The sequence below is a fragment of the Erithacus rubecula genome (genome assembly GCF_903797595.1).
Source record: "Erithacus rubecula genome assembly, chromosome: 1".
Lineage (NCBI taxonomy): Eukaryota > Metazoa > Chordata > Aves > Passeriformes > Muscicapidae > Erithacus > Erithacus rubecula.
The window spans coordinates 41,623,369-41,636,623 of NC_136658.1; the positions used below are offsets into that span (position 1 = coordinate 41,623,369).

General features: G+C 41.8%; 1 long non-coding RNA gene across 1 annotated transcript; it reads right to left on the bottom strand.

Moving 5' to 3' along the window:
- Positions 1-702: 702 nt before the first annotated feature.
- Positions 703-12,980, bottom strand: LOC306798611. The gene is made up of 3 exons (XR_013773412.1): positions 12,631-12,980; positions 5,944-6,041; positions 703-818 (listed from the first exon to the last, which is right to left on the bottom strand). It is a non-coding gene; the product is annotated as an uncharacterized lncRNA (long non-coding RNA).
- Positions 12,981-13,255: the final 275 nt, after the last annotated feature.

Sequence of the window (13,255 nt, forward strand, 5' to 3'; positions counted from 1 at the left end):
CACCAAAACCCACAACCAACATGAGCTAAGGCCAAGTTGTTTTATGTTGCCATCAAGCAAGCTCTCCCAATCCCTACAAGAGGATCCTTCAGCATCACATAAATCTGGAACATCATTTCTTCCATCTACCCCAGGAATAGAGCAGTTCTGTGCTCATCCCTTCAAAAAATACCAAGACAGATTTACATCCAGTAAGACAAATCCACTGAGAATTTTGCAACAGGAGCTTGTCCCAAACTGGGAAGTATTTCATTAAAATCAGAAATACAAGTGCTCTGGTGCCAAGGCAGATACACAGCCCAGACTCTTCCTGCCTCTCCAGCTCCTGCTGCTCTAGGAATTGTACTAATGTTGGTTCATTTCCAACCTATGTCTCTCCTGAGGATGCAGGCTGGATATTTCTGGTATATGATGGAACCTTCACCACGAACTGCTGAGCTCTTTCATGTATGATCAATAAACAGTTGTGGAACTCCATAACCCTTTGAAGCTGAGGATATGCATGCTAGCCAGCCTGTGTTGTGGGATGCATCTAAGGTGTATTGCTCTTGGAGCCATCGGCACAGTGGGCAGCATGGACTCTTCCCAGAATAGAAGTCCTCAGAAGTGTTCATTTTCATTTGAACAGCTGCCACAAGCTGTGAGGCAGATGAGCCTTCCCCCTGCTGTGTATGTTTATGTATAAATGTAAATCTTTCTTACCTTTCATCTGTGAAAACTGAAACTTTACCAAATATCCTTGTCTATTGAAAACCCTTCATGCTGGGGGTTTTCAGGGAAGTAGCTTTCCATCCAGCATTGTGTACATTCCTCTAGACCTATGTTAAATAAAATTTAAAAATTAATCCAGGGTTTTAATAAACAATTACACTACTATTTTTACATAAACCATGAAGACAATCACAATATAATGTAGCTAATGTGCTCTATACACAGTGAAATGCAGGAATACTTTTGGGGACTTGAAGACATTTGAAAGATTAATCATCCTTTCTTAAGACAGACCTAGCATGGAGCAAGTACATTTGGGCCAGGAAAGGATTCCTGAGCTGTTTTCACCTCTGTCTAAGATGCCACCCTTTCAAATCATGTTTTGCATAAATAATTTTGACAAATTGCCTGCAGAGCAATCAAGCCAGCCAATTCTGCAGTAGGACATACTGAAGCATCAAATTGGAAATTATTATGCCTCTCAAAGGTGTTCATCTTTTCACACCACCATTTTTAAATAGATGATGAGATTTTACTCCACAACAGCATGCCCAAGCAATAACAAATCTTCTGCTAACACAGAATCAACCCTACTTAGCGTCACAATTGCCTACAGTGCTCAAACATATTCAGATCAGCTACAGATAGGACAAACATCAAGTAAAAGCAATACTGGCAACTAAAATTATCCTGTCATTTTACAAGAAAAAAAAAAAGAACCAGGGTCAGGGCCTTTTCCACATCCTGCCTCTCAAATGCTGAGTGGTGAGCCATAATTTCAGTTTGTTTCTCGTGGTGCTTCTAAAGAGATGTCCTTTAACACAAGTGACCTACAGCACAGTTAACTTTAAATTCTGAAAAGTACTACTGACATGCTTAGTAATTGCTATTATATATTATTTGGAAGTAGTCAAAATCAGGGAGATTGACTATCAAGTTACTCAATATTGATCCAAAGCTGTAGAGTTTATCACATGCAACTCTGTATTTGTGAAGCCTATGCTACAAGACCCAAAAAGCCTTCCCTCATCCCACTGTCCTCTGGGGAAGAAGCAAATCACAAACGATTTTTACACCTGAAAAAAAATTTCAGGAACTGAGAAAAATTCGCCACCTCTAATCAGGATAAGTAGTGTTTGTATCAATTGGGAAAAAAAAAATTTAAAAAAAAAAAGCACCAAACCAGAGTCTAAGAAGATATTTCAGTTCAGTTTTGATGATTTGGGGTTTTTTCATGATACAGTTTCAGTAGAAAAGTCACTTTCAGATGAGCAAAATGGAACTGTTTACATGCAAATCTTGAAATCTCTCATTTCATATCTCCAAAACCAGTGGTTATTCAGGTCACAGGCCTCTGACTGTGGAACTATCTTCTCTTGCTCTAAGTTAGGTGTGCTATGAAGGGAACAGAGATCCTCTTTTCATTCCCCATACAACATCCAGAAAAAGTCCTTGATGTACTACTATTAACAAATACAGCAATAACACAAGCAATAAATAATAACTGAATAATGGAAGAAATATGTTGTCCTTTGTGTCAGCAAGTCATGAGCAATATAAAGCCTTATAAAGATAAAACCCACACCCCAAAGATCAGGGAGAAAAATGGACACCACAATGAGGCAGCAGAGCCCTGGCAGCCAGGAGAGCCAGCCCTGTCCTGGGGGGCATCAGGCACAGCATGGCCAGCTGGGCAAGGGAGGGGATTGTCCTGCTCTGCTCTGAGCTGGGGCAGCCTCACCTCAAGAGCTGGGGGCACCTTTGGGTGACACAGTATAAAAGAGACACTAAACTATTGGAGAGTGTCCAAGGGAGGGCAGCAAGGATGGTGAAGGGCCTTTGAAGGAAAGGACTCCCTTGTGGCTGAGTCACTTGGTGTGTTCAGCCTGGAGGAGACTGAGGACAGACCCCACTGCAGTCTGCAGCTTCCTTGTGAGGGGAAGAGGAGGGGCAGGCACTGATCTCTTCTCTGTGGTGACACTGACAGGACCTGAAGCTGTGTCAGGGAAGGTTTGGGTTGGATATCAGGAAAAGGCTCTTCACCCAGAGGGTGTTTGGGCACTGGAACAGCTCCTCAGGGAAGTGGCCACAGCATCAGCCTGGCAGAGCTCAGAAAACATTAGGACAATGTTCTCAGGCACATGGTGTGACTCTTGAGGATAGTGCTGTGCAGGACCAGGAGCTGGACTCAATTATACTTTTGGGTGCCTTCCAATTTAGAATATTCTGTGATTCTGTGCCTCTGTGAATAAACTGATTCTGATTTGCCAGTAACTTAATTTTAAAATTATATCAAGTAGCATTAACAATAGTAAGAGAACACTGCAGGAGAGATTTGTTAATGAATAGTAATATGAATTCAAAGCACCAAGGTAACAGTAGAAAATCTTAAATATTATTAGATAATGCCACTAAGCAGAAGGTATTCTATCAAGATGTTAATTCATCTTCAATTTCAGAATCACAAAACCAAAGAATTCTCATGTTTTTTACATAGGAGTCTTCAGTCCATCTGTCAGGTCCTATAGCTGGGACCCATCCAGGATCTGCATCAAGACAACTGATCAAAAATTTTATTCCAGTAAGCTCTGCCCTAGAGATCTGGAGGTGCAAGGACAGTTTATACTTGAAAAATTAATTTATCTCTGTCTTCACAAAGACAAATATGACCTATCCTTCCTCTCAGATGACTTTGAACCCAGAATATCAAAGTAGCAGGAGCTAAATATGATGTTTCTAGATGAACAAACACTGGCAACAGCACACAAAATAAATTTTCTGTCTTCAGTCTTAGTTTCTATCCTTGCAACCTCCATGATTTCTCCAAACTAATGATAATCATGTGAAATTCAGAACCCCAGGTATTAGTACCATAATGCTATTAAACTTAGGATATGATTGAAGTAGCATGGATTTATCCTAAATGCCCTTTGCAGATATTCATGCATTCTCCCACAGTCCTAACATCAGTCCGGTCATTTGTATTTCATTTTCCTTTGTATTTCATTTGATCTCAGACTATTCACTCTACTTAAAGTTTGTACTGTACTTCCCACAAAACTGTTCTGAGTTTCATATAGATTGATTGACAGATGAACAAGTAGAAGATTCAGAAGCAATTATCCTCCATCATAGGATGTACTATAGTAAAAAGGATTTTTTAAAGGAACTATTATTCAAGCTGTTTATAAAAATAGAACTGAAAAGAGCAATATTTCTGAACACTGAACTACAATGGACCATATTTTTAGATCAACTTGCTTTTCAGATATATGTAAAAAATATTCTCAGTATTCCTCCCTCACATGTTAATTTGAAAATTTACTCCACAACTTCAAGAATGAAGGTGATACCTTCTTAAACCTGCAATAAAGACAATAAAAGAGCACTTCTGGCTTCTTGTTTTTGCATGCATCTTTTTTAAAGCACTGTAGACATAAAACACTGAGAAAGAGCCAGCATCCTTTTGCTGATGTGGTGCCTGCTGATTTTGGTACTCTCCTACCAGGCCTTGTGGCTCACTGGTATGCAGTGCTCAGCTTCTCAGCAAGTACAGCCATCAGTGGTGATGTAATTGGAGAGGACTTTTCCTCTAATCAAGTTCCCCACCCCATCCTAAAAGGTAAGCTGAGGTTCTCAGAGGATGTTTAATGCCACAGTATCTCATCCACCACGTGCTTAGTTTCAAGTTCCATACTATGAGAACTGCTGAGAACCAGCTGAAAGGACCAAAAGAGGAACAAAAAGGAGGAGTTGAAAATAAACAATGTTTTAAGAAACAGCAACTGGTTTAGTCTTAAGAAGATGAGAAGCAACATGAAAAATAAGGGTAAAAGGCACAACAAAGAGGAAAGGAGTAATTTTCACTCCATCCTTGTCCAATGGATGAGGCAGAGTGGAATGGTTTTCAATATAGATTAGACATTAGGAGTGGTCTTTCTATCTCAGACAGGTCTAAAGGCCCATCAGTAGACAAAGAACAACACATATCTCCACTTCCAGCAGAAATTTAGAATTTGTAGATAAATACCTGTAGACACATACAATGAGAGAATTCATCCCATGATGATTATTTGAAAGGTATGTCCCAGGGGAACTATGAAAACAATACAGACCAATCAGTACCAGAGAATTTTGCCTGCAGAGTATATGGTGTCTCCATCAATACATTATCTAGAAGTAGGACAAACACCTTCAGCACTAATTTACATGGAGATCATCCTGCTGTGAAGTATAATGATGGGCCAAATAATGTCTCTTCTCACACTGTTTTCTATGATCCTGCTTAGAATCACAAAATTATCGAATGTTTTGAGTGGGAAGGGACCTTAAACACCATCTACTTCAAATCCCTCTGCTGTGGGAGAGACACCTTCCACCAGACCAGGTTCCATCAACCCTGGCCTTGAACACTTCCAGGGATGGGGCATCTGCAACCTCTCTAGGCAACATCCAGGTGCCAGTGCCTCACCACCATCATGTAAAAGACATACAAAGGTGGCCAGGAATGGGAGGAAAAGCTTCCAGCAGGCTCAAAGACTGGAGCACATTAAAGTGTCTAAAGTCAATATTGCCCCCCAACTAAAATACAGACACTGGAAACTGTTCTGTTGGCTCAAAAATTGTTAAAGAAATCAAAGTGAAACAAAGTCTGACAATATGGATGCCCAGTCCCAACCATCATAGCATTTGTATCTCAAATATAATGAATGAATAAATATTGAGACAGTTCAATACTGGCTTGCTTTCAGGCCTTTGCTCAAAACAAGAGGGCAGAAAATTGTATAAATGGAGGGAATAAAGAAATTAGAGAGTCTCATCTCCAAGGAGATGAGGTATAAAGAAAGAACAGTAATCATTAGGAGAAAAGATATTACTGCTTTCTCATTAATGATATGTAAAACCACTAAGAAAATTATAGCATGTTGTTAGCGGCTTTTGGGCAAATTTCATAGTTCCTGAAAAAAATGTATTTTCACTGCTACCAAAAGCCATTTTGTTCATTTGTGGTAACTGTTGTGTTCATTTCTGAGCCATAATGAAACAGAACTCTATAGGAAATTACACTAACCCCTCTCCAGCAAGAAAAAAAAGCACAAGCATTGGTGTTTGGGGGGGGGATTTTTTCATCAGTAAGATGAGGTTTCACCAGAATGAAGGAAACAAAATAGTATCACTTCAACCTAAACAACTTCTCACAGCACTGAGGTATAAAACTTACAATAAAAATACTTTCTGATGAAACGGTAGAATGTGACTAGAAGTCATATTGGTTGCAGAAGAACAGAAAAGATCTTATTCCTCTGTAATTCTCTGCCAATTTTTGCCAGCTGTGAAGAAAATAAAACATTTGAGTATCTGAAAATTATCTCCCAAGTGCTCTTCCAGTTGATTTTTTTAGTATTTAAAATATTTTCAGATAAACTAAAGGAATTTTCAGTGCAAATTTCTTCCTACACAAGGAGTCAAAACCCCAGCTAAAGATGGAAACTTTTAAAAAATCTGTAAAATGTATGAATACAAAACTGCTCAATGTTTTAAGGGTTTTTTTTCAAAATTTGAAATGCTGCAACTACTTATGCTTGAATTTTCATTGCTTCAAAATACAAATAACCAATACTAAATATTTGGTATGAGGTCATTTTACACTCCTATATCCTTCTCTCCTTGTTCATTAAACCATAGCATGACAGTCACAATAGATGGGGTAAATAAAGACCTCCCTAAACTGTTTTTTTTTTTTTTTTTTACTGCTGGCTTACTCTACCAGTGCTCTCCACAGCCCAGAGGGGATCAGAGGTGTGAAGAATGCCTCACCACTGGCTTTCTTCCTTTGCCTGTACAGTCTCACAGTTTCCCAGTAAGCTGCTGCTTGACTTTTACTCTTCCTGGTCTCCAGAAGCCAACACATACATATCCTCCTAATTGAAAGGCTGTTTAATATTCCTGTCAGACCTTTCCAAGCATCAAATTCATACTTTGCTGTGTTCTGCAGTGAAGAAGATTCCCATGCTAGTTTTCAATCATACCTCTGGATATGCTGACAATGGATACTTCTCCCTCTTGATGATGCTCTGAAAATTTTGATAGCAGTGAGCGTGACACTTGCTCTGACCCACTTCAGGGATGCCCTGTGATGTCTTCCAGCTGCAGAAAGTGGTTTTGCATCCACTTAATTCACTCTCTGGCAGGCACACAAGGGAATTTCTTCACTCCTTCCCCCACCCCCAGCATTATTGACCATTTCTGTGGCCTTAAAGTGGCATAAGAGTTTGCCTGGCTTTATGAAGATGCAGGAGAAGGTGATAATGGAGTCCATGCTTGACTGTATCCAAGGAAGTGAGAAGCAACCTTTTTTTCTTTTTTTTTTCCTTTTTTTTCTAGTTTGCATTTTTAAAAAAAAGTACATATCAAAGGCAGATTCCTGCCTCCTGCTTACTCTTTTGATCACTTCCCAAGCTGTGTCTCCTGAAGTGCTGTAAGGCTGTAGAAGCACAGACCCACACAAGTCAAAGGGTGTCAGAGACTTCTCAGTCAGCAGCCAAATTAACAAAGTAAGAATGCTCACACTGGGGCACATGTATCACTCCAGCAAAGGACATCTCTCTAACAGTGGCTAGCTGAAGATGCCTTTTGCCAAACACAAAAATTAAACAAACGTGTAAAGGCTCAAGCAAGGCTGGAAGTTGGAACTGCCTTAGAGCAAACTGAAATACAGATCTCTACACTTTAGTTTTAACATCTCTAAATGGATATTTATTCCATGGGCATATCCATTGCCTTTCTGAAAACTTGGATAGTTGCAGGGAATTTCTCATTTTGTGTCTCTTAAAATTACATTTGGAAATTTATTCTGATACTCCCCAGCTCCAATAAAAAGACAGAGGAACCATGTTGCTGTGAAGGCCTGTGTTCCCCTTGGCATGCCTTTTGTAGCTGCCACATGCATGTAGCTCTGAGTTTTGTGGTTTGCTGCCAAATCCTAGGCATGACCCTAATTCTAGGCTGAGCAGTAAACCAAGATTAGGGCTGACCCAGTGCCAAGCAGAAAGATGTTGAAGGAGCAATGCCATGGCAGTCCTGTGCTCCCCTTGGCATGGCTTTTGCAGCTGCAGAGTCCCTGGAGCTCTGGGCTTTGTGCTCTTCTGAACCCTAACCCTAGGAGGAACCCCAGCCCTAGGCAGAGCAGTAAAAGCAACCCTGGGCTGAGGCTGGTGCCCAGCAGAAATGTGTGGAGGAAACCATTTGGTGGCACTCTTGCATTCCCCTTAGGATGCCTTTTGTAGCTGCACAGTCCCTGAAGGCCTGGGGTTTGTGGTTTTCTGAACTCTAACCCTAGGCAGAGCAGTGAAAGACTCATGGAGGTGAGGCTGGTGCCAAGCAGAAAGGTGTGGAGGAAACAATGTTGTGGCAGTCTTGCACTCCCCCTGGGATGCCTTTGGTAGCTGCACAGTCCCTGAAGCTCTGGGCTTTGTGGTTTTCTGAACCCTGACCCTGGGCAAAACAGTAAGAGCAGCCTTGGGCTGAGGTTGGTGCTAAGCAGAAGGGTTGGAGAGGGCCATGTTGTGGCAGTCCTGTGTTGTTACAGATGCTCAGTTCTGGGCTTTGTGCCATCCATTATTTACACATCCCTCTCCTGCCCTCTCTTGACTGTGTCCTTTTCCGGCTAAAAAAACATTAGCCACAGCTCATGGAAATGATGTCCCATATCCATTCTCCATATTACTTTATTCTATTTCTACTGTATCTCTTCTGAGGTGTGAAGGGAAGAACTGCTTCTGGTATTGAAAATCTGGATCACCATAAATAGGGCATAATGACACTGTGTGTTTCCTATTCTTTTCTTAATATGTGGATCAGCCCAGGTACATGAGCCATACACGTTCTGTGTAGAAAAGCACATTATTTATCTTTAGCTAAAATCATTACAGAAAGAAAACTCTCATTCTCTGGCAGGATAAAATGACTGTACAATTTTGCAAAATTGTCCTTAAGATGAAAAAGAGTGGGTTTGAACTTCTGCTGGGCACTGTCTTTAAAAGTTCACCAAAGTCTTTATCATTGGCAATTATTACAACAGGTTTTTTATGCTCGAACCACACATGGGTCTGGTCTGACAGAGATGCTGATTTAAGGCTATAAACACAAAAGTTTGTAGAAAAAAGTAATACCTACTTAGAAAACTTGATCAGGAACAAACAAACAAACAAAAAATCCCAACAAAAAAACAAAACAAAAACAAAACAAAACAAACAAAAAAACCCACAACCAGAAAACCTATCAGGAATGTTGTCTGTTCAACAGATCTGCCAAGTAAGCAAATGCCAATTATTCTTGGTAAAAGCTATTTTTTTTAAACTAAAATGTAGAAATGGGTGGAGTTTCCTAAATATACAAGACTTTTCAAAACCAAATCATGCCTAAAACAAACTAACATAATACAGTTTACATTAAAAACTTTTATGTGTTCCTGTAAGTGCAGATCAGAGAATCTGGAGTTACATGCATTAGATTGCTCTAGAATACAGTAACACTTTATGAATTAGCTGATTTTTTTCTAGTATATGACTAGAGAATCTCAGATATATGTTAACATTTTGTACAATTTATGTTGAACATGTCTGAAGAAACTGACAACAGTCATCTAAATTTTTATTGCATGTTCGACTGACATGTAATTATAATAGTTATCTCAGCAGTAAAATGCAATGTAACTCATCAGTTTGTTGTGGGCAACCAAAACAACAAGAAAAGCTTTGGCCTTTAACTCCACAGAAAGAAAAAAGGCACAAAACATTATTTTGTCTTTCACAGAACAGAGAGAGGACCAGGGATCTGACTTGAAAAGAAAACAGAATGTACAATGGGACTGGATAAAGAAATGATGATTAATGAGAAGCCTCAGATTATATGTAATCACAGAAAAATAGGTCTGTAACAGAGCTTGATTAGTCACTTAGTCCATCCTCCAATTCCAATGCCAGATCAATAGTACTTAATATTTGTCCAGTACGTACCTAAAGACATCCGGTAACAGAGACACCATTACATTCTGTGATGTAAAGCTGTGCCTCACTAATGTTACATTAGAAAGGCTTTTCCTCCTTGATGCAATTTAAATCCATTACATCTTACCTTACCTACCGAGAACAGATGATTCCCCTTCTCTCTGCAATGGCCTTTTAAGCATATGAAGAGCCTTAGCATGTCTGTCTTCTGCCTTCCCTTCTCTAGCCTGAAGAACTCCAGCTTCCCAGTCCTCTGTCCATCCTTGTTGCCAACTGCACTGACTCCTGTTGGCTCACATAGCTCTTAAGCTGTGGTGCACAAAATTAGCCCTTCCACTGATGTCCTACCAATGCTGCATACAGCCCACAGATTTCTCCCCCATCTATATCCCCCTGGAATGTTTACTGTTTTTGCCAGGAAAACACATTGCTGACACATAGTCAGCTTGTGACTTATTGTAGACTCCTGATTCCTTTCTGGAAGATTATTTCTTCACCCCTTGTTCATTTCCTGAATTTGTGCAATTTTTTATACCTGTCTAGGCTCATTGCTTTTGTCTCTCCAACCTGTGTCATGTTTTCTAGACAAGTTTTCTATATGTCAAGATCCTAATCCCCTCTTTCAACATGCCTGCAATTCCTCAGAGAACTGCATTTAGATTCCTACAGGATCCTACCTGCTAAGCCCATTTTAACAGCAGCTATTGATACCTACTTGATAGGCACAGTTATCTACCTAGTTAAGACCCACTCCACAGCAGCTGCACACAGACTACGTTGTCCTAGTTTTTATCAGAATACCAAAGTGCAATACCAAACAATGAAACACTACATTTCTGCATGACTCAGTTGCTGTGGTAACATAAATTAACAAAATTTACATTGTTGTAGCAGCTTTGTCACATAAATACGTAGGCTTTTCCACACAAATAATGGCAGAAACAGCGTAAGATTCTCGGATAAAAAAAAATATCTGGACAAAATGTAATGATTAAAAAATGCAGAATAATGCCAGGTAAAGGCTAAACGAAGAGCTGACAAAGCATCTGGATATTTCAAGGATGTCAGTTTTTAATCAGGGACCATAACTGTGGTTAAGTGGAAGGAAAGGATTTTTTTACAGAAAAAGTATTGTTTATAAACTTTTGCTATTCTATATTACGTTGTAGTTATGCCGGTGCAGATACTGGAAACAAAGGAGGTTCTAGTTTCCAAAGAGAGCAGCAGGTCCCATTTTCCCTTTTCTTGCTTTTAAGTACTGACTAATCCTGTGAGTACGTTCTCATTTATTAATGACTTTTTCCTTCATTAGCTGACCAGGAAAGTGTTGTGAAACAATGTGAAAGTCCCAAAGAAGCCATGGAAATCCCGAGTTTCGGCAAAATCCGAAGAGCAGTGATATAGGAATGACTGGGGACGTACAATGGGGAAGGAAGAAAGAGATGTGGGAAGTTCGGAAGGCATATAAATCTCCAGCCCCTGACTGTCCAACCCCGAGAAAGTCTTTTAACACTTATAATCCCTCCTTCAAAAGTACTATAACCATATTGTGGGTGTGTGGTCACAGAGCAGAAAAATCCTGGTTTCTGATTCCAATTTAGAATCCTGTTCCTATTTTGAGAAGCAAGTTGTTTCCTAAGGCAATGAGGAAATGAGGTTTTACCAACAAGCAGTGCAGTGACATCAAGCAGCCCATTTTGAGTAGCCTCCCATTTGAGCAGACGTAACTCATGCCTATGAGTGACGTGTTTTACTCACTCACCACGTACTGTAGGTTTACAGAATCACAAGATCTTCAAAACAGGAGATGAGGTAAAAAAGACCCTTTAGACAAACTCAGGAGGAGCTATATTATACTAAGAAAAATAAGTTAATGTGAAATTCTTGTGATTTTAAGTAGTTTCAAAATCAATTCCGTATTGTTCTGTTCTTTTATTCTGATAGCTGAGAATCATTTTCTCCAGCACTGCAGTGCTTTTAACTGACTCATATACTCCTCAATCACTGGCAAAGGCTTCCACAATAAGCAGCAAAGTAGCACTGCAAGTGCCTCATTCTTTCTTCTTGCTTTCACCAATTTCCCTATTAAATTAATATTCATAGTCACATTTGGACATCACTCTGACTCTGAAACAGCATCAGCATATGGGACTGAGGGAACAAGCATTTTAATGTTTTAAGTAGAGGCCTCAAATTCCTTCTGTGCAGCTAAGTAAATTAACCAGGGGAGAGAGGTGGTGTTTTGCATCATGAACTGAACTCTCCAAACTCGTGCCTAGGATGGGGATGAGATCCACCGAAAAATTCAACAGATTTTGTAATGACTGAGTCAAATGAACAACATCATGCCATCATTCTACAGGCTATGTCAACTCTAAGAGGGAGGGTTTGTGGAAACTTATATAGGAAGCAACTATAACCCTGTGCCTCCACAGTCTTACGTACAGGCAAATCTACTACATTTTATTGAAAAAAAAATCCCTGCAAAGTGGCTTTTTGGATTCATATATCTGTGCAGAATTTGTGTAAATTGGATGCAACATTTTTAAAATTTAGCCCATTTTCTGCTGGGTACCAGAAGTGGTTTTTATAAATACCAATCGTGGAATAGAAGCAGGAAACAGTTACACATCTATATATACACACACACATTTGCAGCCTGTGAGTAGCAATGGCTGTATGTCTTATCTTGTATACGATATGCTCCATCAGCTACAAGCCGTAATCACAACACCAGACTTTCATTCATATCTTCTAAGCAGCTCCTGGCGCTCAGCCGCCTCGGCAGAAGCACAGAAGGCTGGGTGGGATGGTGAGAGGTAGATTACTTCAACTGCATTAAAGTAACTGCGGGGTGGGAGGAAACATCTCGTAATTAGAACACGGGACGGAAATTAAGGTCTCTACCAACTCTGTCACAAAGGGAGTTCGTGATCCTTGGCGGAAAGCTTTCCGACCGCCCTCCCTCCACCTGCACAGCCGGGGCGGTGGGGCCCAGGGACACTGGCACGGCGAGCGCCCGTGAGCAGCCGGCGCTTGTCTCCGATGGCGGCAGGACCGTGGCCGGGCCGGAGGACCAGCTGCCCAGGCCGCGCCGCCCCCGCTGCCCGCAGCCGGTAACACAGCGGCGTTCGGGAGGGGGGCACCGCGGCAACCTCGCGAATTCACGGCGGGGACCCAGGGCGCGGGGGGCGAGCCGCGTCCCTCGGCCGCCCAGCGGCCGCTGCCGGGGCCGGGCCGTTCCCCCGCCGGGCTCCTGGAGCCCCGGCACCAGGTGCCCCCCGGCCGGCCGTGCCCGGGCCCCAAGGAGCACCGCGGGGTGAAGGCGACCTTGCGGCTGCCGGCGGGCTGCAGGTGGGTGCTGGAGGCCGCGGGGCTCGGCGGCTCCGGGCGGGCCCGGGCGATGGCGGCGGGGGAGCGCCGGGCCGCGCTCCGCGCTCCCGCCCCGGCGCCGCCCATCGCCGGGGCCGGGCCGGCGTCGCGGCCCCGTGTTGCCACACGCGCCGGCCCTGCCCCCGGCGCCTCCCCGAGGTCGC